Genomic DNA, 27,340 nt, shown 5'->3' on the forward strand with positions numbered 1-27,340 from the left:
GAGCTCAGCGCGCGCAGGCTTCAGCACGCAGGCAACTCTCCGCAAGCAGCGGGAGCGCTCCCGCTGCTTGCGGAGAGGTCCGGGAAGCCTGGAGAGCGAGAGGGGTCGGTGTGCACCAACCCCTCTCGTTCTCCAGGCTTCACCGAAAGCCTGCATTCACCCCATAGGACGCACACACATTTCCCCTTCATTTTTGGAGGGGAAAAAGTGCATCCTATAGGGCGAAAAATACGGTATTTTAACAAAACCCAGTTAAAATATGTATTTGGATAATAGCTGATCAATCCTATACAAGGTACATATTTCAGCAAAGATGGATACATATTACTTGTTAAGAACATATAATGTTGGAACTTTTATCCCCATTATTCTTAAAAGGTTAAAAAAAAAAAAAAGATTGTTGAAGGATAACTACCAAACAGATAAAGACATCAGATGAACTGGCTGTTGTGTGTTGACTACAAGCATTCGACTGTATCCCAGGGTTTCTTTAGATGCTTGTATATTGAACAATTTACAAGACTGTATTGGTTCCAGTAATCTCAAATTAAGAAGCAACATTTATGTGCTGTGCATATTTCAGTGTTCTCTTGGTGTACTTTAAAGAGGAAGTGTGACACAGCTAGTCTGCTTGTCAACAGGAAGATTTTGAGTCTAAAATGTGCCACTACAGGAAAAAAAGGTGCAACATAGTTATTGTGGCCTTGCACCAACTCAAGGAACTCATTTACGATTCCCAGACCTGCTGTAATGAGGCTCTCTTGGGAGCATACAATATTTGGTGGTACGGGAAGTCATGCTGATAAGCAGCTAAGATGACTCAGTATGATAACACATATGAGTGCCAAAGAACCCAAATAACTGTATACAGGAACTGGCTTTCTCCTTGTGGTTGTCAACCATGTTGTTGTTTTGGGTTTCTCCCGTTCACTGCATTAATGAGGAAACAAGGGGCCAATAGATATCTCTTCACACGATCACTAGAATATATTTTCCCTTCAGAGACACTCAGAACATTGCAGAATTATGTCATGATTTAGCATTTTAAGAATCACATCTTAACTGTTACAATAATTATAATTTGTGTAGTGACATAAATGCACGTGGAATTTAACTGGCAGCACAATCCTGTTCATGTTTACTTGGAAGCAAATCCCATTCAGTTCATTGCTGCTTCCTCACCGTAATGTAAACAACCAAGAGAGGTCTCTGTCCCCAAAGAGCTTATACTATCTAATAGTGGGGATGATAAAGGCAAGGCTAGAGAAACATCAGGGAGATGTGTATATGCGAGAGAACTGGAGAATAAGAGCTGAATGTGTGCAAATACACTTGTATCTGCTTAGGCTTTGTTGTCATTGGAGGAGAAACTAAAGGTTTAGACAGAGAGGCATGAAACCACATAGGCATTCTAGGTACGGAAATCCACGCAAAAAAGGAAAAGGTAGACAAATTGGAGATTGAAGGAAGCATGATGGTGACAGAGTTGAAGATGTTCACCAGTAACTTCTAGAAATAGCTTCTTCTTCTCCTTCTCCTTCTCCTTCTTCGGTGATCACTCGTAGCCAAGTAAGATTGTCTTCCATAAACACGGTTTTAACAGTGTGTCCGTAAGTGACTGCGGAGGTCAATTCCAGATCCGCACATCTTTCCACAGTGGGGACATTGGTTTCCGGGCGGGAATTGATCACGGTGTGGGTTTGCCAAGTGTGCCTTCCTCTTAGCATGTTTCTCCCTTGCGTCGTGAGTTCGAGTGTCTTCAAAGCCCATGACACCTTTGTTAAAGGCTGTTCTCCAACTGGAGCACTCACAGGCCAGTGTTTCCCAGTTGTCAGTGTTTATACTCCTTTTTTTAGATTTCCCTGAGACAGTCTTTAAACCTCTTTTGTTGACCACCAGCATTACGCTTTCCATTTTTAAGTTCGGAATAGAGTAGTTGCTTTGGAAGACGATCATCAGGCATCCGCACAACATGACCAGTCCAATGAAGTTGATGTTGAAGAATCATTGCTTCAACACAGGTGATCTTTGCTTCTTCCAGTACACTGATATTAGTTTGCCTGTCTTCCCAAGTGATGTGTAAAATTTTTCGGAGACACCGTTGATGGTATCTTTTGAGGAGCTGGAGATGGCATTTATAAGTGCTCCATGTTTCACAAGCATATAGTAAGGTCGGCAGTACAATAGCTGTGTAAACAAGCATTTTGGTTTCCCTGCGAATGTCCCGGTCCTCAAACACTCTGCACTTCAATCGGGAGAAAGCTGCACTCGCAGAGCTCAGGCGATGCTGGATTTCAGCATCAATGTTGGCCCTTGTGGAAAGGTAACTGCCTAGGTAGGAGAAGTGATCAACATTTTCCAACGTTACACCATTGAGTTGGATTTGTGGCGCTGCAGAGGGGTTATTTTGTACTTGTTGGTGCAGCACTTTGGTTTTTTGGATGTTGAGTAATAGGCCAAGCTTTTTGTAAATTTCTGCAAAGATATTTAGGATGATTTGGAGGTCATCCTCTGAGTGTGTGCACACTACGTTGTCATCAGCATACTGAAGCTCTATGATGGAAGTTACGGTAATCTTACTCTTTGCTTTCAGTCTGCTCAGATTGAAGAGCTTTCCATCTGTTTATTATATGATTTCTACTCTGGTGGGGAGTTTCCCTTCAACAAAGTGTAGGATCATGGCAATGAAAATAATGTTTAGAGTTGGGGCAATAGCACAGCCCTGTTTAACACCTGATCCCACTGTGAATGGTTCACTTTGAGAGCCATTGTTATCTGTGATTGTTGCTGTCATATTATCATGGAGGAGCCAAATGATGTTTACAAATTTATCTGGGCAGCCAATTTTCAGAAGGACAGTCCACAGGGCATTACGATCTACAGTGTTGAAAGCCTTAGTCAGGTCAATAAACGCCATATACAGGGGTTGGTTTTGCTCTCTGCATTTTTCTTGAAGCTGTCGAGTGGTGAAAATCATGTCCACTGTGCCCCTAGAAGGCTGAAAATCATTTTGGGATTCAGGAAGGGTCACCTCGGATATTGTTACGAGATGGTTTACCAAGATCCTTTCAAGAATTTTGCCGGCTGCAGCTAATAGAGAGATGCCTTGATAGTTTCCACAATCAGTTCTGTCACCCTTTTAAAAGAGATTGATAATTTTGGCATCCCTAAAGTCCGCTGGGATTTCTTCTCTTTCCCAGATTTTTTCAATGAGCTTGTAAAGTCACAGAAAGAACATGGTGGCCCTGACTCTGAGGAACTTGCCAAAGGAGGTCTCTCCCTTTAAAGTCTACCACTCTCTCAGATTTCTCTCCTGTTCTGTTACTATTAATAGGAGAAATTATTTATACAGTGCTATTTACACATAGAGCCTCTCAAGAGGTAATAGCAATGCCATGTGTTCTGTTTATCCCTATTTGGCCACCCATATGCTTGCTAAGAGTTTGTGCACGGTTTGTGAGGTTATGGTATCACACAGCCAGCTCTTCACATCTGGCAATAGAGATCTGTACAGAAAACAACAGCAGCAAAATGAAATGACTAAAACAGCGTGTTTGGGGTGGAAGAGAATGGGGAAAGGCTTTGATATGTCACCCACTGAAATAAGCCTCTTGTTCCATAAGCAAAACATCAGAGCAATGAGAGTATGTTGTGACGCAAAGTTAATGAAAAGGAATTGTTAATTTAAGTCTTTGTCCTTGATTGCTGTAATGAAATGTTTTTATTGCTTCTTAGCACCCCCCTACCTCACATTCGAAGTCCTTTGCTTAAGACATAAGTGATATTATGAAAGTGGAATAATAAATAGGTGTTTCAGCAAAGTGAAACAAATTAGCTTTTACTTACCAAAGAAATACTGAAATTCAGACCTTCCTCTGAAGCTAACCCACTGATAGAGAAGTCATTGAAGCTTCTCCCGCACCCCCCTTCCCAACCTCCTTTCTACAAATGCACACAGATGGGTTGCAAGAGAAAGATGACAAATGAGTTGTGTTTGCCTAGATTAATGGGTATTATCATGTTAATGGATGTTTATGGTGTAGTTTGAGGGGATCATGTGATTGTGCAGAAATGCTAGTCTTAACTGCAGCCCAAGTAGAGAGAGAAAGAAAATCCCCCAGAGAGAATATGCATGCATTATGTTTAGTATGTTTTTGGCCTCTGTAATGAGCCACAGCTAATCTGAGGGACAGGGAAAGGAAAGACCAGGACACACTTGATTCACACTTAGACCATGCCTTCCTTTCTCTGGCCTGCATGCTGGAAATGGTTCTAATGTTCCTTTCTATTGCTTTGTTAATGCAGCCACTCACAATCCTCTGTCTATGCCATGGCTATCCCTTCTGAAACCTGACATATTGATCAAGAGTTTAGCCTTCCTAACTACCTCACATATATCAATTGTGGTTGATAATGTCAGGTTACATTTGATGGAAAGACAATCCTGCATCCCACCAGGATAGTTTCTGTGACTTAAAAGACCAGGCACAATTATTCATCTATTCCAGTTATTCCTTTTTTTAAAAAGAGCTGCAGATTTATGACACTAGGTTTTAGTATGAAGTATTAATTGGTGTCAGGACTCCTGTACCACTGAAATGTGAACATCACTGTAAGGAAGAAGAGAGATCTTAAAGCAAATCCTCTGGTATCTGAATTAGAGCTGAACCAAAATTTTCTGAGATATTTCTTTCCATTTATTTATTTACTTTTTGACATTTGAATGCTGCCGCATCAACAATGTTCTCCTTGTGCCAGGGCTGGAAAGCTGGATATTATGCCTCTGCACAGTGGAATATAAAATCAGACTTTCAGTGCTAAAAGACTTTAAAACATTTTTGTTGACATAGCACATTTTATCCACAGAACATTAAGATGTGCAAAAATGTGTGTTGGTGAGCAGGAAACGTATATTGTGAAATTACCCTTTCAAAAATATTTTGATGATGCAGCCCACCAGCCTCAAATGCTAGCAATTCATTTGTTTGGCATGCTCAGTGCAATGCTGTTTAAAAACAGGGTATATATTTCCTTTGTCATATGATAACGGGTATTACAATTTACAAGTTTCAAATGATTCATGGAGGGTTTGGAAACCCCCTTGATACGATCTTTTTCTAAAATTGGAAAAATTGTGGCTTAAAAAAAAGAAGAAGCTTTAGTGTAAAAACAATGAAAAAATATTTTTAGGGAGACTCCCCTAGAGGAGGAAGCCCTTTACAATGACATTGAAAATACAATAGCTCCAAAGTACCTTATGACAGGAACACCCAGGTCAATAAGCCATTTACTGGTTTTAGTACATAGGACGCAAAATAGCCATATATATATATATATATATATATATATATATATACACACACACACACATACATATACATATATATATATATATTAGCTAGGCCAAAATTTCCCTGAAAAGACTTTTCTGTTATTTTTTTTCAGAGTTTCCCTTTTAAGTCTCCCACTATTAAATCCCACAGAGAATATTCAACAAAATTCTACTCTTTCCATGAACTGGGTGGGGAATTTCAGGATCCCATTTTAACAACAGCCACATTCACACAGTCTCCACCCCCATGCGACTATTACAGCAGAGGGGAAGAACAGGGTTGAGTCCATGGACAAATCTTCCTGCTACACATCCCTATTGCTGATTCCGTGGCCCTCCTGTACACTGAGAGCTGAAGGCCTGCAGCATGCAGCCTTCTCTGCTTGAGTTGGTGAAATATACTCAGAGTCGAGTCTGGATTTCATGCTCTTTATTCAGCTCATAGTAGTGAGGAATGGAAGTTTCCCCAAAATATCTGCATTATATACCGTATTTTTCGCTCTATAAGACGCACCAGACCACAAGATGTACATAGTTTTTGGAAGAGGAAAACAAGAAAAAAAAATATTCTGAATCTCAGAAGCCAGAACAGCAAGAGGGATCGTTGCGCAGTGAAAGCAGCAATCCCTCTTGCTGTTCTGGCTTCTGGGATAGCTGCGCAGCCTGCATTCGCTCCATAAGACGCACACACATTTCCCCTTACTTTTTAGGAGGGAAAAAGTGAGTCTTATAGAGCAAAAAATACGGTACATTATTTACACAATGGGCCACATGTGATTGGCTAATTCTGGGATTCTCCTGTAGGCCAATCAGGTTGCGGATTCACTTCCACCTGGAACTGGATTGGGTGGCTCCTGCGGACCAATCATACTGCTGCATTGTTCTAGGACCATCCAGACTGCTGCATTCTGGACCCTATTGTTCTAGAACCAATCAGACTGCTGCATTCTGGGTCCTATTGTTCTAGGACCAATCAGACTGCTGCCTTTTGGATCCTATTCAACTCAGTACATAACAGTTGGCTTTCAGTGTATGATGCAGAACCCTGGAAGATCAGGTTTTTAATCATACATGGAGTCTACTCAAGCACAGCAGTCTTTTTTCTTCAGATGTTGGTCTCTTACCAAAATAGTGCCTTTTGGACTGTGCAATAAAAGGTCTCAAAGGATCTTTAATAATTTTTGGAGGGATTTTCAATGTACTGAAGTCAACCTCTCTGTTTTTTGCTTACCAGGAACTGCTTCAGCTCATACCAGGTGGGTTGTGCAAATGCATTGCCCTGGGCTGGATTGATCTTATGTTTGGCGCACTATGGTAGGCATAGTGGCATGTCAGCAGCCAAATGTAGCCCTTAGTAGAACACATGTGGGGAAGCACATGACTAGCTTAGCTTGAGGTTGAAATAGCCCAAAGGCAGTATTGCCCTTGATTGGCCTTTACAGTTTTTTAGCTAAAGTGGTAGATTGAATTGGCTCTGAGGCAGCTTCTTGCCAATTTTTCTCTGCACCAAAAAAATAGGAGGAAAAGGTGCCAAAATCTGACCTCTAGATTCTCAAGAGTTTTCTGCTCCTGCAATAGGCTTCCATTTTTCTGCCTCATTCTCAGGTCTTTAGAATGTTGGTGGGTGCAGATTTTTGAGCTAACCTTAGCTTTGTGAGATGGCAAAGGGAGTTGTATCTGCGATGGCGGGGGAAAGGGAGACATGGCAGGAGTTACCACATGATGTATTCTCTTACGCTTTATGTAATTCAGTTGTATGCACCCAGGAAAGCTGTTGGCATGCAGACCCCTGGTGGGATGATTTGAAGAATGAGGAAATTCCCCAGTCACCTCAAAAGCACAGTGGTTCCTTGGTTTACGACTATAATCCGTTCTGGAGGTCCATTCATAAACCAAAACAGGTCGTAACCCAAGGCACGCTTTCACCAATGGGGCCTCCAAAAAAAATGGGTCGTAATCCAAAAAAAATCACAAACCTGGACGTGCACTTCTGGGTTTGAATTGGTCGTATTCCAAAAAAATTCCACAAACTGGGACGCGCACTTCCGGGTTTGAATTGGTCATAATCCAAAATGGTTGTAAACTAGGCTGTTTGCAAACCAAGGTACCACTGTACTGTAAGGTAATGTTTGCACGTATGAGAATTTCACCAGTATGTCTCTTCCTTTTGATACTGTTTGAATGCAATTTCTTCTGTCATTAACTGATGGAGAGTGGTAGGAAAAAACAAAACTGAAAGTAAAACCAACCCAACTGCTTTGTAGAAGTAGGGAAGTAGCCGGCAGCCAGGGCATGGCTGGAAGGATCTTTCCACTAACAGTTCTGAAGTCAAGCTAGCTAGAGCCTGTTTGGGCTGGAGAACATTTTTGCAGCTGCCAGAGCTGATGTGCTATTGTATACTTTTCTGAAACCCAGAATGCTTGCTCTAGCATAACAAGCTACATTGCTTTCCTGCCCAAGAACTCATTATTAACATAATCCCCTAGCCAATAATTTAACACATACCAGTGATTAAGTACTCAGCATTAAGTACTGCACTGTGCAATTGCAGTACTTAAACACAATAAATTGCTGCACTCTCTTTCCTTTCAGATTCAGCCAAGGACAGATCCACAGGTTCTAAGAAACAGAGAATTGCAGTTTAGGAATAACAATTCTATGCTTCTTGTTACATTTCCAGGAAAATGATAATTCGCCCAATGAAAGTACACTTCCAGGAGCTGAGTTGAAGGATGAGGTGATCGAGTCAGTCAGTATCTGAGGTCCCTCTCCAGGTGCTCTGTTCAGTTCAATGGAGGTTCGAACTGCAGGCATGAGAAGCAGGATGTTTTTAGGCTAAGGTTCGAAAGCACATCAAAGTGCAAGTAGATAAATAGGTACCGCTCCAGTGTGAAGGTAAATGGCGTTTCGTTGTGCTGTTCTGGTTCGCCAGAAGCAGCTTAGTCATGCTGGCCACATGACCCGGAAGCTGTACGCCAGCTCTTTTGGCCAGTAAAGCGAGATGAGCGCCGCAACCCCAGAGTCGTCTGTGACTGGACCTCACGATCAGGGGTCCCTTTACCTTTTACCAACACCCTGGAGTGCCATCATTTGGAAGGCCAGAATAATCTTTTTACGATATGCCTTCGAGCACTAGGGGAAGTCTTGGCTGTTTCAAGATGCCTGTGGGAAGGCTCAATCACTTTCTGTTGTGTTAGTCATTCAGAGTTGACTAACAGAGGAAGAAAAACAGAAGCCCAGCTTTAAGAAAGACCTTGGCTATTTATTTCCATGGTTAGACGGCTTCTGAACTAATCCAGAAATAGTTGCTGCTCTTTTGCCTTGTGATTTTTTTAAAAAAAACTAATCTCTGTGTTCTGACTTGCAAAGAGGTTTGAAAGAACCTTTGCTATAGGAAGCAAGAGAGGTTAGACTCCTCAACAGGGTGTTCTAGTCTGCAGAAATCACACCACAGCAGGGGCCCCATCAGTTCCTCCCTCTTCTGTAGTTATTTTAGCATAACGGCTATTCCAGTTCAGGAAAGGCCATCATTCTCCTCTACTGCTTTATCCTTTGCAGGCATATAAGGGAAAAGTGGATGTGTTGAGGGACACAAAACCCAAACTTGGAGTCAGAGGTAATGCACCAGTAAATGGGCCGAACTAGGACCATATTTAGCAAAATTACATTATTATTTTGTGTTTTTGCCTTTCCCTTCCCATTACAGTGGTACCTCGGGTTAAGAACTTAATTCGTTCTGGAGGTCCGTTATTAACCTGAAACTGTTCTTAACCTGAGGTACCACTTTTGCTAATGGGGCCTCCTCCTGCTGCTGTGCCGCCGGCACACAATTTCTGTTCTCATCCTGAAGCAAAGTTCTTAACCCGAGGTACTATTTCTGGGTTAGTGGAGTCTGTAACCTGAAGCGTCTGTAGCCTGAAGCGTCTGTAACCCGAGGTACCACTGTATAACCAAATATATATAAATATATAAAATATATTTATAAAATATATAAAATAAGTCAAGAAACATAAATATAGCCACACATGGGACAGAAATTAGTGAGATGGGTATTGAGGTGGAGAAGAAATTTACTCAGTCTGAATTTTAAAGTAAACCAACTGATATGCTTTGCCACAGATGTATCACAAAACTGTTAGTCTAATGTACTTGAGCACAGTTACAACAATGGGAATCGAACCAAGTTTTAATGGAACAAAGTGGGCTACTCCTGTGATAGACGGTTATTACCTGAAAGCTCTCAAAGGCAAGCCAGATGATTTTGTGAAAAACAACGCAATAGTGCTGTGCTTGTCATTGCCATGCACAGTTCTATTATTGTCGCTTTTTTATTGTGTTCATAATTTGGAAGTCACGCAAAACAGAAAGAGAGAAATTTATGTAATGACCAGTGGCATATTGCACCTGGTTTAGCAGAGAGTGGTCCTTCTCATCTTACTTGGGGTATATATAGTCTAGTGAGCTGTTTGCCACAATTTCCTTAACCAGGATAATAAACAGAGAACAATTCTGCTTAAAAGCACAGCACATATCGTCGTCTTTCGTGCCTTTTCTTTTCAGAAGGCTGCCTAAGGGTTTAAGCAATTTAGTTGTCTGACCTGCATCCTTTCTTTGCAGTCTGCAGTTCTTTTGTTTAAGATTAGTATGTGGGCAAACAGCATTCAGAGCTGTGTGGAGCTTATCAGCCCGTGTTCAGTCAACCAGAACCCCCCATTCTGTGTATCTAACAGGGGCCACGTTTAATGTTTCACAGTAGGAGCTTCGATGGTTTCCAAAAATGACTTGTTTATCAGATAAACTCTGTCCTTGCACTGACACACAGTGGCTCTTCAGCACCATCCTTGCCTGTATGAGAACTGGAAAGCAATGTTTGTGTAATGCATAATAAGCGAGATCTGGGCATACAGTGTGGTGACACCAGCACTCTGCGGTACCACACAATCTTGCACTGACTATATACAGTAAAACAGGAGAATGTGGGAATATCTTGAATGGGGCGGAAGACAACCAAAACTTTCACATTTTTTTCCAGGAGATAATTTGTCATTGTAGAAGGAACGTCTAAGTGCAGTGTAACTAACGCCTCTTTCTGCAAAGCAGTCAGCCCAGAGCTGCTACTATGAGTACGGAGAAAATTCAGAGAAGCTGCACACAAATGTGGAAAAAAATAGTTTATGCAAATGAAACCATGGGAAACTCTGCATTAAGTGAGACAGTAATATCCGCATTCTTCAGAACTGCTTTCTATACCACAACTCAGAAGCTCTTTACATGCACAGCGCCTCTGATGCATGCCAAGGGGGAATTGCTTTCAGTGGTGGACATCGTTCGGCACAGTGTCATCGCATGGACTGAGCTGTCAGTTGTTAGTATGTCAGTTACTGGTGTGTCTGTGCATCAAAGGCCACCAAGTGCTTTAGTTTGGAGCCTCATCCTATGGTCTCAGTTCAGCTCAAGTTATAAGAAAGTTCTCCTGAAAGCAGTGGAACTTCAAGTAGTCATGATTAATTTGTTCCCTGAGTTTTCATGGGACTTAGACATGACTAATTTTAGATAGATCAAAAGAAATGTGTTTACCCTGTGACTTGAATGTAGTTGGAACTGAGGCCTGGAGGACCTGCAGTTCCTCATCCCTGGGTTAGATACTGAGTAAGGTTTCCATGAACAGAAGGGCTACGGAAATGGTGAGCAGGTGATCTTCACCAATCCCATATTTAGTCCCCTCTGAGAAGATGTTCAAGGGCCATAGATGGCTGGATGGAGAATGAGTAAACATTTTCCCCCAATCCAGTCTAAAATCTCCTAGGATCAGAGTTTCACACATAGGAATTTTGGAGATTATGTATTGCTGTATATTATTTTAATGCAATAAATTATAATCAAATACAGGAATTGCAAGGCCTGTCTAGGTATGATTTAATAGAGGGTTTGGGGGGCAGTAATTACATAAAACCAGATAACAAGATCTTCATGGCTTTGAGGGACCAGACTGAGAAGATACCAGCTTTCTGTGAAATGTAGCTCAGGTTAAGAACTTAATTCATTCCGGAGGTCCGTTCTTAACCTGAAACTGTTCTTAACCTGAAGCACCACTTTAGCTAATGAGGCCTCCTGCTGCTGCTGCACCACCGGAGCACAATTTCTGTTCTCATCCTGAAGCAAAGTTCTTAACCTGAAGCACTATTTCTGGGTTAGCGGAGTCTGTAACCTGAAGCGTATGTAAACTGAAGCGTATGGAACCCAAGGTACCACTGTATGTGCTTTTGTTCTTTTTTATTATTTAAATAAGGATATTTTCCAAAGAGTCCAGAGCCACATCATCAGGGGTGGGAACTACATATTAGAACTACTGTACTTCAGAAGGAACTGGTTAGGCCTGACATCTTATATTTAATACTCAAGAATTTGGCACATCTGAATCGGAACATATCTACTCCCCTTCTCTTCCTGCTGCTAAAGTTCTGTCAGAGATAATTAAGGCTAAAATCCTATGCAGCCACTTGCCAACTTACCCTTTCTCTCTGTGCCTGATGCTCATGGTGGGATGATGTCACCAGCAAGAAGCAACCACTGTCTGCTCTCAGCTAGGGAAGGCTACACATACCTACAAAGCAGGGATGGGGAACCACCTTCAGCCTGAGGGTTTACATGCACTTCTGGACCGTATTCTGGGGTCACACGCCAGAGGTCGGTGAAGCCAGAGGCAAAAGTTGGCAGAGCAATGAATGTGGATTTTACTTTTCTACAATAGGCCAGGTTCTACACATACTCCCACATTGAACTATATCCTCCATCCAGATAAGGAAAAAGTATTACTAGAGCTCAGGGACATATTCCAGGCAGGTAAAAACATTAGAAGAAGGTGGTCAGTAAGGGGTGGGGTATAGCTATAAAAGGGGAATGGCTTATGGAAAATCCCAAGGACCAGACAGAAATGCCTGGATAGCCACATCATACCTGCCAAGTGCCCCGGAAAAAAATGAGACATTTCTTTTTTTCATGCGAGAACTTAGCAGCCATGTTGGGTGTCACAACACCATGCGCTCTTGGGTCATGCTGTAGCCCCCTAAAAAGTGCCTTTTCAGGGTCATAATCATGCACATGACATCACACCCTGAAGAAAGCACTTCGGAGCACAGCATCTCAGAATATGTGTGTCCTGGTTTCAGATCCAGGTATGCCACATTTGGTCCTGGGCCTGTGGTTTCCCCTCCCTGCTATAGTTACTTCCCCCTCCTTTTACACTCAATTCTTCACAGAATGAGGTGCTCAGCTTAAGGAAGGGAGTGCAGAAGGCAGATCAGATAGGTCTCTGGGTGATTTCCAGTAAATTGGCATGGGCAATTCCATTTCACCGCTAGAGATGAAACAGGACATTGCCGCCCCACCAGCCTGCTGCTGTAGCCTCACTTACTGGGGTTGTGTGGCAGCAGCTTCTGGCGAGATCTCGTGAGATCTTACTGGAAACTGCCACTGCTGCTTCTTGCTTCTCCGGCAGCAGCAGGACTGGGTAGGGAAATGGGCCCATACAAAATTTGGTGCATATTGGTCCAGAGATCTAGAGAGCTGAAGATCTTTCACTGTGGCTGCATGCAGTATATACATTTTAATGGATATTTAAAGTACATCCCTCCAAATAATAATAATAATAATAACAACAAACAAACAAACAAACAAACAAACAAACAGTAGTTTGTTAAGGGTGCTGGGAATTTATTTATATTTATTTATTTATTTATTTATTTATTTATTTATTTATTTCATAAAAGGTGTACACTGGTAGTAGAAAACAAACAAACAATACAACAAAAACACCTCAGAGTGGCTGTAGCTCTGTGAGGTTCCCAGTATTCTTTGAGGAGAAAATTTCCTTTAAATCTATAGTGCGTATGCAGCTCTGTTCAAAGCTCAGATCTTCTTCGTCCCTGGATTCAAATCTTCAGGCAAAACGCACTTTATTATGGGGGGAAGTGGGGTAGGAAAGAGATTTGCCCTTAGCCCAATCAGACTCAGTTCCCCACAACAAAATGATAAAGGGGTCAATTCTGATCTAAGGTTGTGAAATCAGACCTACCCCGATGCCTTGGAATTCAAATCTAAATCTTGTTTTCTTTTGTCCTTCCTATGATAGCATTTCTATTCTACTCAACAGCTATGGTAGAATCCATAGTAGTATCTTGGAAGGAGCATGTTATAATTAACGTATCTCAATAATTAAGGCTTTCAATATTTTTTAAAAGGTTGAATAATAGCAAGCGCCCCCCTCCCCCCAATTCTTTGCAAAGAATGGCTGATTGCAAAAGCGGCTCATGACCAGGGAAGGCCTTGATACCAGGTTAGCAGATGTTTGTCCTCCCCCCTCATCCCCACCCCTGCTCCTCTTCTAAGCATTCAGAGAGGATTCGTTGGCATTAATGCAGGTTGAAAGGTGGCCCCCAAATGCCCTGCAGGATAAGCATGTTGACTTTATTCCTTAAACTTGTCTGTATCCCCATCACACCTTCTTTATCCCACCACATTTGCCTGGCCAACTTTCCTGCAAAACGGGTGGCGGTGGCGATGCTCAAATAACCACTGGATATTTTTCACATTACCCAGCAAGATCTGCATTTGCTACGCTGTTCGCCGTTTCCCTATCACAAAATGCCCTTGTGCCATCTACCTTACATGGGCTGAATATTTTGGCCTTTTCACCTGCTGCGTTGCTTTGCCTTTAGATGCAAAGAGAAGGATTGGGGGTTGTGGGGAGGAGAGAGAGAGAGAGAGAGAGAGAAAGCAAGGGGGGGGAGGGAAGGGAAGTTGGGAATCCTGAAGCTCAGGGGGTGGGGGAAGGCAAGTGTTTTTAGCGTTTTCATCAGACATGTGTCCCCTCACTCTGTGACATGGCTGCTCCAATGTTGCCATGGTGAGGATTTCTAATCATCCCTACACATGACAGGCTCCTATTTGTCTGCACTCCCTTGGGTGTAAATTTCTAGGCTTAAAAAAAAAAAAATCCATGTGAGCTATCATCCTCTGTGCAGATGTTTCACTGCTTTAGAATACCAGGCAGCTGCTTGTGCCACCGTCAACAGCTAATTGGAGACTGCATCGCAGGAACAGAGGCGTAATTATGGCATAAATACACATCCTCTGGTGCATCATTGTATCTCTATTAACAGAAAATTTTAAACAGTGTTCAGAGTGTAATTAGTGTAGTTGATAAAGTTGTAAAACATGTAAATAAGGGAAATAGCAGGTACGTGGCCAATCCACTACCCAGCGCTAGGGGATGCAGATTATTGCCTATTTAGAAATAATTAGCAAAGCTGCATTAGCAAAGCCTGTGTCCAACAGAAGCAATGCAAACATTTATTCTGGTAACAGCTCTTTCTGTGCTAGCCATGAAAATCTACTAATATTGGTAATTTAGCCCTCATTACCAGAGGATAAAGCATGAAAAGAGCTCAGACATGAAATATGACAAGTAATATTAATTTTTATTCCAGAGGAAAGGATGCTTTCTTGGGTTGCATGCTGATTTCTCGGCAGGGTCTCGGCAGTGAGCGTAGAAGAGGCAGTGGGCTGCTGTGTAGCTGAGGATGAAGGAAATGGAGCTGGCTCCCTGCTGGAGATTTATACCCTGGGGTGGCTATGACGGTGGCTGATGAGGCAAGCATGCTGCAGTTAGTGCCCAGTCAAAGCGCGGGTCACAGTTCAGAGCGAGATCGCAACTGTGGAACTTTTTGTCCTTACGGACTTGTGTTCTTAATTTTGCATTTTCAAGGCATTTTCACACCTCCTCTTTTCTCCCTCCCCCTCCTCTTGGTGAAATGATATTTATGGGGTGGGGAAGGCTTTTGCCTTTAAAAAAAAAAGTTTTTCACAGTGTGTCTTCGTAATGCATAGCCTTGCCCAGGCATATTTGGAAAGGTGGTTGTATTGGCTTACACGTGGAAAGAGAAATGGTGTTCCAGAATTTAGCATATGATAAAGGGTATTCCCTATACAAATGTCATTTCCTAAAATGGGAAACAAAGACATAGGAAAATATAAATCTGAGATAAAACTGGAACAGGGACACAAATGTGTATATTTTCCCTAACTCTCTTCTTGTTTATAATCTCTCTCTCTCTCTCTCTCCTCCCCGCCCCGCCCCCGCCCCGCTCCCTCTCCATGGTAGAATAATACAGTTAATTCAACCCTAAGTTTATAGAACCACATAGAAGTAATCTATAATCTATCATTTTAACAAGCACAAAGGATTGGTTCTTGACTAAGTTAGTGAAACTTGGTTGCCCCTAAAATCAGTGGGGCTTAGATGTTTGCTAACTTGGTTCCTTGGTTTAAATGATAACTGAGTTCAAATAATTAACCTGTCTAGATCTGGTCCAAAATTATTTTGAGAAAAACATTTTGTGCACACACTTATAAGCAAGTTTTGGGGGGTGGGGTGAGAGGGGGGAGGAGAGAGAATTTCCCACAGAAAAAAATAAAATTGCATTTCCCATTCAGGCAAAAATATCTGCACTTAGTTGTGATTTCCTTCATTTTTTAGAATTCAGCACGACATCTCTTGCCAAATAAAGGTTGGTTTTCAGGTAAGACACTGTGGATTTATTTTATTTTTTTACAAAACAAAAAACCAGGAGATGAAAAAGAGTTGGACAAGCAAGTATACAAAGTCTTTACAAGTAAAAATAAGCTTTCAAGTTGTAACAGTCTTTTTTTAGTCTCAAAGAAAGCACAATGTATTTTTACAGCCAGAGATGAAGTAGTAATGCCAAAATTGTTGAATTAAGTAGATTTTGCTTCTTGCAGTTTCATACAACTTTCTTCTTCAACCCACACCCACAGTTAAATGGCTGAACTCAGAGTTCTCTGAATCACTTGGGTCTTTGCCACTTCCATCAAGGGCACAGAGAAGTTCTGAGGGTTCACACCCTGTTCCTCTGACTACCAGCTTTCATTGTTAAGTTGATTCTAAAGAGAGTGAGGACAAAAGGTGTTCCTTCCTGAATACTTTGTTGTTGTTGTTGTTATCAGTAGTTTACTGGAGATTTATCTGAGATAACTATTTCCCCTCTCCCCACCCCCTTTGCGCTTCCCTCGCACAGTCCCTGCCCCTCACCTCTGACCTTGTCCTTGGCCCATTGAGATATAGACATTTGAACATTTTTTGATGGAATAACAGGTAAAGTAAAATAACCTAACCTAAGAATAATGGATGAGATTCTGCCAGTGGAAGCCCTTTGCTCCTCAAAATTGGCTCAGGACGGGGAGTCAGAAGAATCCCCAGAACAGTGTGTTGTGGGGAGAGGTAGGATCAATCCACCTTGCAGGCAGAAATGCTTGTCCTGGTGGAGCAGTTGCCTTAGAACGATGTCAAATTCCACCCAATATAAATGGTTACAGTTCTATCCAACTAAGTTTTACTCAAAGTAGACCTATTCAAATTAATGAACTTTGGTAGGTCCACTCTGAGTTGGACTTCCATTGGGTTCAATCACTTAGCAACAACAACAACAACAACAATTTATTACTTATACCCCACCCATCTGGCCAGGCCTCCCCAGCCACTCTGGGAGGTTTCCAACAGGATATTAAAAAGACAATAAAACATCAAACATTAAAAACTTCCCTAAACAGTGCTGCCTTCAGATGTCTTCTAAAATTCAGATAGTTGTTTGTTTCCTTGACATCTGATGCATCACTAACATTCACTACTGCTTCTAGGATGGAGTAGATTTAATGTGTTTATTGGAAATATTTCTAAAGCATTCTCCATCCAACGATGGTGAAAAAAGACAAAGAAATATTCAACGTGCAAATGTGCAATACAGTAACATCCTTCATAACAATTTACTGGCGGAGAGGCAACAAAAGGCTATAGCAAGGACGGGAGCCCTTCAAATGTTCCTGGGACTCCAAATCCCATCAGATGCAGCCAGCATGCTAGTGGTCAAGGTGATGATGGGAGTTGTAGTACAGCAAAATATGGATGGCCACATATTCTCCATCCGTGGAAGAAGCTAAAAACAGTCTGAAGCAGCATAACCCTTTAAAATGTGCACACAATTGGGGGGCCACTAGGGGGCGCATCGGAAGATGGCTGACAATAACATCTCTCCGACCCACACGAGGTAATTTGGAGGCTATGATGGGAGTAATTAGCCTCCCTACCCCCCCAGGATGGTGGGGGGGGGACTGCCCTTGCCTGCTGTGCCCTATACCACCCCCGAATTTGTGGGGATGGGGGCACTAGGCACAAAGCCCTCCTGTGGGATTCCGGCACTCCTGGACGCCGTCCCTGATCTGCGCCACTAGCTGCAAGAACTTCAAAAGAAACAATTTGGATGAAGGAATGCACATATTTCAGGGAAGGAGGGGGAGTAAAGACTGCTAACAGAAGAGATCTCTGATAAAACAAGACAAGAATAAAACATGAGAAGATATGCCAAGATACGGTATGGCAAATGACTGATGGGGGAGGGGAAAAAACTTTCCTTTCTTTCCTTATGTGATTAAACAAGAATCCCCTCCCCTCACGAGTCAGAATTGTCATTTTAAGGACCTAAACTGTGGATTTAAGGCTGTGTGGAGATAAACTTTCGAACCAAAGCATGTTTTAAGAAGAGCGTGGAATATATAAGAGCTTTGGAATGACGCAGTTAAAAATGCCGTCGCCATATTGGGAAGTTCTGTCGGAGGTCTTGAGTCTGGGAGGAGAAAGAGAGAAATAGAGCTGTTTATATATTGTGGGTGAAACTCCTCAGAGGGATTTAAGAGCGACAGTTTTATGAGATCAATGATGGAAAGAGCGATGTTATCTATGAAGGTGATGGTATATGGAAACCATCTCGATTTGAGGATTGGAAGAACGGAAAATTCACACAGGATTATTATTGGTGTTTATCGGCTTAAGGAGACTATCAGAAGAGATCATAAAGAAAAAAGAGAAAATATATGAACAAGATGTGATGTGGAAACAGCAAGATAAGACTGGATAGAATTATGAACTCTGTTTGGACTGATTTGGATTGATTTGGACATTAACGCAGTAGCAAGAAGATGATCAGAATCCCCCTTCGGATCTTGAAATATGGGTCCCCCCAACAAAATTTAAAATTCGGCTTTGTAATTCGGAATTTATGTGATGTGATTTAATTTGATTTGATTGGCCGGTTAATAAAAATTATTTTTTACAATGTGCACACAATTAAAATGTCTTAACCTAGGGCAGTCTCAGTTATAGTCATACCTCTTGGAGGAGGACATTCCATAGTAATAAAATTGTCAGTGTTTCCCAAAGTGCTGATTTTTTATGCTTAACTTTTCTTCCACTAATTTTTTTAATGACTTTTAGTGTGAGCAGAGCCAGGCCAGCTAGTTTCCATAATTTACCTTGGTATATTTTAACCTATATTGTTATCTGCCTAGCCTACCTTGGTTCAGTAGATTACATTTGTACTTCTATATTATTAATCTGATGCCTGTTTGCCATCACCAAACATCGCTGTCAATCAGAATATGAGAATGTAAATCAGAAGGTTGGTATCTGTGCCCGTTTTCTTGGATCAGAAACTCTTTCAGTCATGATAGACCTTTCAGTCAGATTCTGCACAGCATTCAGAAATCTCTTTCCTGTTATCTATCTGTTAAGAGATCAACTAAAGGATAGGGGAGGTTGTTGATTAAAAGCAAATCTATCTCCACCCTTATGTATTGTCCTTCTGTATTCATAAATGAATTAAGTGCATTTTTTGCACATAAATCCAAGTTTACAATATTTTGAGGGAATGGTATATGGCAGGCCTTTAGCAAGCAATCCACGAACTCCATAAAATATTTATTTGACTGCAATATTCAAACAACTTACTTTGTTAATCTCATTTATTGCAGTGGACCCCCATTTTCCAGAAGAAGTAGTTTAATGTTTGCTGCCTCTATCATTACCATAAAGAAGCTGTTGTTGGTATGTGGGTGTTTTAAAACTACTCTAATGTTTTAATGTTAATTGTCTTGATATTGCACTTTTGGATGCTGTTAGCCACCTTGTGTGCTATTTTCTAATCAAAAAAACAGGATATATATTTTCTTAAATAAAAGGAATACCATTAAGTGTTCTGAAACTAGGTTGAACAAATGCAAAGGATGAAATGAACCCTATAACTTTACTAAGTGTCTGGAATTTTTTCAGTGTCTGAGTTTTTTTCCAGCAGGCGTTGTCTTCAATCTCTACAAGACACAAAATGCTAAAGGTATAGGAATTCTATTCTCTTTTGCATCTTATCACTCTTTGAATCCCATTGATGTGAGTTGGAGGGTCTAACTGTTTAACACATACCTACCCTCTCCAGCTGGAATTAAAGAACTTCACTTTTGAATCATGCTCTTTTTAATCTAGCACATATTTTGGCTTTTAAGAAGAAGAAAAATTCTGCCTGGTTTTCTTTAAAGATATCTGAAAAAGACAATGGATATTAACTTTGATTTGTCCATCTCTATAGTGATCATATATGCACTTGTGATGGGCAGAATCCCTCTGTCCCTCTTCCGAAATCTGATTTGTAATTGATCTTTTAAATTGATTAATTAAAAGGAGGTCCTCTGGATATTCTCAATTCAATCAATTTTTAAAGGGGATTAATTACAAATCATTGAGGCCTATAGATTGAAAGCATGATGTGCCTAGAAGATTCCCTGCTGATCCTGGCACGATTAGGATCAACCCCCTTACTGAACAGACCCACACAGTGTCATCTACAGATGTTTCAGACGGTCATGTAAAAACCACAGAAGGCTTCCGGCTTTAGTAAGACCTTGGATGCACCTATGGGCAAGGACCACAGTTTCATGATCCCTGCATGTTTCAGATGAATTCCCTGAACAATTGTCTGTGCTTGGCTGAAGTTTGAAGATTTTTCTTGACCCTTTCTGCTGTTCCCTCTCTTCACCCAATAGGCTAGGAGAGTCCTGTCTGGTAGTACAGGCTTTATAAAACCATAGACTTGGAAGGGGCTGCAAAGGTCATCTCCTTCAACTCCCCTAATGAGGCAAGAGACTCTTGACACTCAAATCCCTGATTAGTGGCCATCCAGACTCTTTAATCTAAACCATGGGTAGGCAAACTAAGGCCCGGGGGCCGGATCTGGTCCAATTGCCTTCTAAATCCAGCCTGCCGATGGTCTGGGAATCAGCATGTTTTTTTTACATGAGTAGAATGTGTCCTTTTATTTAAAATGTGTCTCTGGGTTATTTGTGGGGCATGGGAATTTATTCATCTCCCCCATATAGCCCGGCCCCCCACAAGGTCCGAGGGACAGTGGACTGGCCCCCTGCTGAAAAAGTTTGCTGACCCCTGATCTAAACCTCTAACAAAGAAACGCCATCATCTTCCAAGACAACCTGTCAAACATCTCATAGTGTTAGGAAGTTCTTCCTAATATTTAGAATCCTGGCCTCTTTTTTTTTTTGTAATTTGATCCCATTAGTTTGAGCCCTAACCTCTGGAACAACAGAAATTTATTCTCCATCTCCTAGCCATCTTTTTATCAAGCTAAATTTAACCAACTGTTTCAACTTTTCTCATAGGTCTTGGTTTCCAGTTCCCTTGTCATCATTTTTTGCCCTTGTCTGGACACATCTGAGTTTGTCAATATCATTCTTAAACTGTAGTGCCCAGAACATGACACAGTGAGACATGAGCAAACCAGAAAAGAGTGGTACAATTCTTTCTCTCTCTCTCTCTCTCTCTCTCTCTCACACACACACACACACACACACACACACAGAGAGAGAGAGAGAGAGAAAGAGAGAGAGAGAGAGGAGAGAGAGAGAGAGAGAGAGAGAGAGAGAGAGAGACTGGGTCACAGTGGCTGACCTACATTTTGGGGGCCCTGAAGCTTGAACTGTTATGGGGACCCCTTCACAACCAGCAATGAGGTCTTGGTAACCACTGCTATCTTCTTCATTTGGGTTGTTTACAACAACCTTTAAAACATCTGTGGTACTGACTCTCAAACTTTGGAATTGTTGAAACATATACAACAACAAAAAACAATCAATTTGAGTCATGTGGCTCAAACCACATCTACTAGACCCATTTTATTATTTTAAAGCAATGTGGACTAAAGTCGCATCTGGGCCCCCTCTGGGATCAGGGGCCATGAAGCTTAAGTTTCATAATAGATGTACCCTTGCTGGCTCAACAGTGCTGATATCATTTTTTGGACACTCCTGAGGGGGCATGGTGAGTTCCTACATGCCTGTTGCCATGACAACAGCTCTCCTTCAGTAAGAATGTTGCAGCCAGCACTTTCCACATCCATCCATCCATCCATCCATCCATGGTAAAGTGACCCTTCCTACCAGTCAGAGTCCCTGCTTCCATCAGTTGACCTGTGAGTCTCAGGCCATAACAGGACACCTAAACTGGTATAGAGTGGTTATAAGTGTAGCTGAAAGAAAGTGGCATGGCACCCCTCTTCACCCCACTCCAAGCACTGCTTGAGTGTATTTTCAGATAGAGTTAAATAACAAAAGAATGTTCTTTCAAACAAATGTAATCCAACCTGGCTCAGCTGCTCACCTGTTGATATGTAGCCTTCCACCACCAATTAATTCTCTGAGGACTCATCCCAAAATGATGAACTTAAGAGGTGACATCCCTGGGCATTGCCATGCCCTAAGATCCAATGCTTCAGGTTAGGAGAAGTTCCAGTCAGGAATTTTGGCCATAGACTCTCGAGAACTTTGAATCCTTTTCACTTTCCTTTCATTTCCCTATAATTAAGCAGCAACATATGGTTCCAAACTAGGTAACTGTCCCTTAAATCTTGCATGATTGCAGCTGGGGGGTGGACTTAGAGTAGGTTAATCCTGACCTAAAGTATCTGTACACTAAAGTGATTACAGCTCATGTTTAGAGGCTTTCTGCCATAAAGTCTCCAGCCATATAATCAAATAATAAATTGTTCTGTAGGCTTTGATTCATGTAGTTATCTTGATGTTAGTATTTTACAGAACAGCTCACATAAAACTTGGTTTTACAGTCTTGCCTAACATAACAGCAGTTTCCAGAATGAAACATCCTTGAACCATGTGGTATGTTCCCGTTAATAGAACATTTCATGGTTATAAGTAATATTAAAAGTTTAACCTCTTACCAATCAACCACCAGGAGGGACTGGTGATTGACATATAGCATTACTGATATAAAAGAACTGTGGCAGAGACCGAAACTTCAGAGCAGGTAGATGTGAGGTTATAGAAACTATAAGCACAGGCTTCATTATTTATCCGAATAATATTTATTGATGCTTATGTACTGAGTGGAGACTCTTCCACTAGGTTCACTGGGGCACAACCCTCCAAATGAGGGTTTTCTCCCCTCTAGAAAGCCACACACTTCCCCCTGCCCCCTTTATATTTCTATATACTTTCTATATACTTTTGTGAACATATAGAGGCTTATAGGAGTTGCTTCCACTCCTGCTCACTATGTCCTCTTTCTATGCATTTTTGCACACATAATGTTTGCCACCAAAATATCGTAAAGACCACCTTTTTTCAGATTGACCTGCTTGTTCACTAATATTAACCTTTGGCGCTTCTGTTCTATGTTCCCCACCCCTACCTCAAGGCTGTGGGGTTTCCAGGCAAAATCACAAATGCATGATTGACTGGCACATGAGGGACTGACATGCATAGAGTTCCTGTGGCCATAGAATGTACTTGACTCAGTTTGGTATCATGCTGAAATCTCACAGGTTTTCATAGCATGGACATTCACTTGAGTCTGAACGATCTTCATTGGTACAGGAATCCATAAGCATAAGACCTTAAGAAATCCAGAATATGTGCAAAGTTAAAGTGATTAAATTTATCACCTCATTTTAAAATGCTGTTAGTCACAGAATCATAGAATTGTAGTGTTACAAGGCACCCCCGAGGGTCATCTAGTCCACCCCCTGCAATGCAGGAATCTTTTGCCCAATGTGGGACTTGAACCCATGACCAAGAGATTAAGAGTTGAAGGACTGAGCTATCACAGCTAGTCTGTTTGAAATACAAGAAAACAAACATTTAGAAAAGCAGGAAATGGTTCTTAAAAGGGACACTTTTCAATAGAGAAACTTCCTATTAATATTTACACTGCTTATGTGTTGATATGGCAAGGGGCTGCAATTTATCCTGAAAGGTTAGTAGTGCTTTCACCATCTGACTAATGGTGACTAAGGGACAATATCTGATTTCAAATGTCCATTGGTGTGTATCTTGAAAAATGGACTGGAAGTGCAGGACCATATATTTCTGTGCTTCTGTTGCTGTTTGCCATTTGCTGTTGACTCTTTAAGTAAAAATGGAATGCTTCTCTCAGGTCCCCGTCATTTGTCCACTGAAGATTCAGCTTGGAAAAGCATTTTCTCCTGGCATATGAACTCTTCACTAACTTGCTTGTGAAACTAACTCTGATTAAAAGGTAAAGGTACCCCTGCCCGTACGGGCCAGTCGTGTCCGACTCTGGGGTTGTGTGCTCATCTCGCTTAAGAGGCCGTGAGCCGGCGCCATCCGAAGACACTTCCGGGTCACGTGGCCAGCGTGATGAAGCTGCAGCTAGCGAGCCAGCACCAGCCCAGCACATAGAAACGCCATTACCTTCCTGCTATAAAGCGGTCCCTATTTATCTACTTGCACTTAAGAGTGCTTTCGAACTGCTAGGTGGGCAGGAGCTGGGACCAAACGACGGGAGCTCACCCCGCCACGGGGATTCGAACCGCCGACCATACGATCGGCAAGTCCTAGGCGCTGAGGTTTTACCCACAGCGCCACCCACGTCCCCGCTAACTCTGATTAGCCTCCATTAATAAGGGCACTCGTGATACCTGAATTGATAGTTATTTTGGAAAGATCAGTACAGTGGTACTCGGGTTGCGTGTGTAGGTCCCCAGGCCACCCCTCAAATAACTTCACACATAACACGTAATTTTAGTTTTGGTTTTTGGGCACTATTTTGGCCACAACTTTATTAAAATACAAAATCAGTGAGTGGTTGTTTAGACATTGGTTATGACTATCTGTCCCCCCGCCTGGGACAGAACTGACATCCCGAGGTCCGATCGGTAGCCATTAGAAGAGAAAGTCAAACTTGGGAGTCATTTGAGCTAAGCGTCGGACCCACGCCGCTCACCCCAGCAGCTCCCCGAAAGCTTGCCTGCCCGGTCCTATAACAAGGATTCCCATAACAGGGATTTGGCGGCCCTGGTTCCATAACAGGGATTGGACGAAATCATGGCAAGCCCCAGGATTCCTTTAACGGAATTCCCTTCAGCGCAATAGGAGGGGCAGGCCCAGCCTGACCCCTCCACCACCAGCATATTATAACCAATGCCTAACCGCAACCTTACAAGTTGTGACGAATTGCTGAGTAGTAGGCAAAAACCAAATGGCACAGCCAATCACCAAATGGCAAAATTCCTACTAGGCCTCTGCTCCAAAGCAGACGACCCCATGACAGGCAAAGCAAGGTCAACCGGAAAAGAGGGCAGGCGGGCGGGTGATCCGATGCACTCTGCAAAGAGAAAGAGAAACCAGAGTGCACTGATATTTAAAGACTATGGTCCCACCCACCCAATTTGCAACATACAATTTGCCCCAGCAACCCAGTAATCCAATCGCAATGCCAGGCAACAACTATTAACCTGCCTGGCAACCAGAGGCCTGGCCCGGCAGCCCACACCGCAACACGTGCTCTCATTTATTGGAGAACACGCTTTACATACACTTCAGGTTACATACGCTTCAGGTTACACACTGCGCTAACCCAGACATAGTGCTTCAGGTTAAGAACTTTGCTTCAGGGTAAGAACAGAAATTGTGCTCCGGCAGTGTGGCAGCAGCAGGAGGCCCCATGAGCTAAAGTAGTGCTTCAGGTTAAGAACAGTTTCAGGTTAAGAACAGACCTCTGGAACGAATTAAGTACTTAACCCAAGGTAACACTGTATTAGGGGAGAATGTGAATGCTTTGTTGTGATCAGGACTCCACCCCCCATTCATCTTCACATTAGATGACTCATTGCTGAAGGTTTGCAGAGACAACTGGTAGAGAAATGCATTTTAGGATTTTCAGCCAGGCTTCTAGCTTTGCTTCTAGCCAGCAGAGGTTATGCCTCAAGTTTCAGGTGCAACCCCTGGTGCCTCTAGGAAACCCTGGAAAGCTGCTGATAGTCAGTGTCAACAATACTGAGCTAAACGGACCAATGGTCTGATGCAGTATAAGGCAACTTCCTATGTTTCTATAAGGTGGTGTGCAAGAGGCATTTCTACTAAATGGTGACCAAGGAGGGTAAAGAACAGCACAATTGGTGGTGGGAGTCATGAGGTAGCAGTGAAACAGAAAGTGACTGGGCTCAGCATGGTGCTGGTCCATTACCTCTGAGCTGGCTAGGAGCTTCCAGAACATTCTGTTGAAGTCAGTGGCATTCTCACTGGGCAGTCCTAGCCAGTCAGAACCTACACATTCCAGCTTCCCATGTTGTTTTGTGTCTCCCTGGCCCTCAAGTAAGGGAATAAGTTGTTGTTGTTGTTATAAATTTATATACCGCCCTTCATCTGAAGATTTCAGGGTGGGTTACAAGATAGAAATACAGGATAAAAGAACAAAATAAATAGTTAAAAAAAAACCACATACACAGTAGCCCCGCCCCCCCATTTCAAAGGCCATAGAATATTAATCAGCCAAAGGCCTGGTTGAAGAGGAATGTTTTTGCCTAGCACCTAAAGATGTACAATGAAGGCACCAGAGGAGCCTCCTTTGGGAGAGAATTCTAGAAATGGGGAGCCACTTCAGAAAAGGTCCATTCTTGTGTTCCCATCTTCTGGACCTCTCATGAAGCAGGCACACAAAAAAGGGCCTCAGATGATGATTGAGAGTCTGGGTCTGTTTATATGGGGAGAGGTGGTCCTTGAGGTATTGCAGTCCTGAGCCATTTAAGGCTTTATAGGTCAAAACCAGTGCTTTGAATGTGGCCCAGAAGCTAACTGGCAGCCAGTGTAGTTGGGCTAGGATCTGTGTAATATGCTCAAACCGCCTTTCCTGGTGAGCAACCTGGCCGCTGAATTCTGCACCAGCTGAAGTTTCTGAGCCATCTTCAGGGGCAGCCCAGATGTTCCTTCCTCTTTATTTCAGCTCCTTGGTGGTCTCTAAATGCCACCTCAGCAGTCATCCGCTGCTTCCTATATATTATTCTAGAAAATCTGCTTAGCTGTAAAACATTGCATAGAGGTCCTTAGGCTGCATCCCTATGTCCACTGAACTCAAATAGGGCTTTCTTCTGAGCAGACATTTATAGAATTGCACTGCATTCCTATCACCTTCTACCTACTGAACTTGATGGGAGTTTTCTTCTGAGTAGACATATGTAGGATTGCACTGTCAGTATACGGCACAAGCATATCTACTGATGCATTTTTAAATGAATTAATTTTCAATTCAGTGCTTTTTGTGTAAAACCTCAAATGTATAATTCCTACATGGCTGAATAATATTTACTTTTTATCTCATTTTAGCAAGCATTTTGTCATCCGGTGATGCAGCAATAATTCTTGGAGAATATTAAAACTCAAGTTGATTCTGGAGGCTGGAAGCCTGTCAGCCTCTGATCTCTGTTTACTGCTGTTACATACAGAAGATTCGCTTTGAAGCATTCATTTAAGGGAGTGACTTATGGTTCCTTTCATTGACCTTAGCCCAAGGTATATAGATCACACTGCACTACGAGTCCATATTGTGTTAGAAAATAAGTGGAAACAATACAAAAAGAAACCTAAGGAATAATATATATCGATAATAAAATTGGGAAGGAAGATCAAAATGTTCACATCTGTACCATGTTTTATGGTTATTTTCTTTTCTTAAAATTGATGGCTTCATGATTGTTAATTAATAAACTGCCAAGGTTGCAATTTCTCCGGATCTGCTACCCTTTTGCCAGCTCTTGCTTCTATATATCACTCTAAAAATAAATC

General features: G+C 42.1%; 1 long non-coding RNA gene across 1 annotated transcript in view; it reads left to right on the forward strand.

Annotated features, from left to right (window-relative positions):
- LOC309339403 overlaps nt 1-27,061 on the forward strand; it is a 314,171-nt gene extending 287,110 nt beyond the window's left edge. Inside the window, exon 12 of the long non-coding RNA XR_014155307.1 lies at nt 26,882-27,061. This is a non-coding gene — a long non-coding RNA (uncharacterized lncRNA). The remainder of the gene's footprint in view (nt 1-26,881) is intronic.
- Nucleotides 27,062-27,340: the final 279 nt, after the last annotated feature.

Source organism: Podarcis erhardii (assembly GCF_964252035.2).
Source record: "Podarcis erhardii genome assembly, chromosome: 3".
Classification (NCBI taxonomy): domain Eukaryota; kingdom Metazoa; phylum Chordata; class Lepidosauria; order Squamata; family Lacertidae; genus Podarcis; species Podarcis erhardii.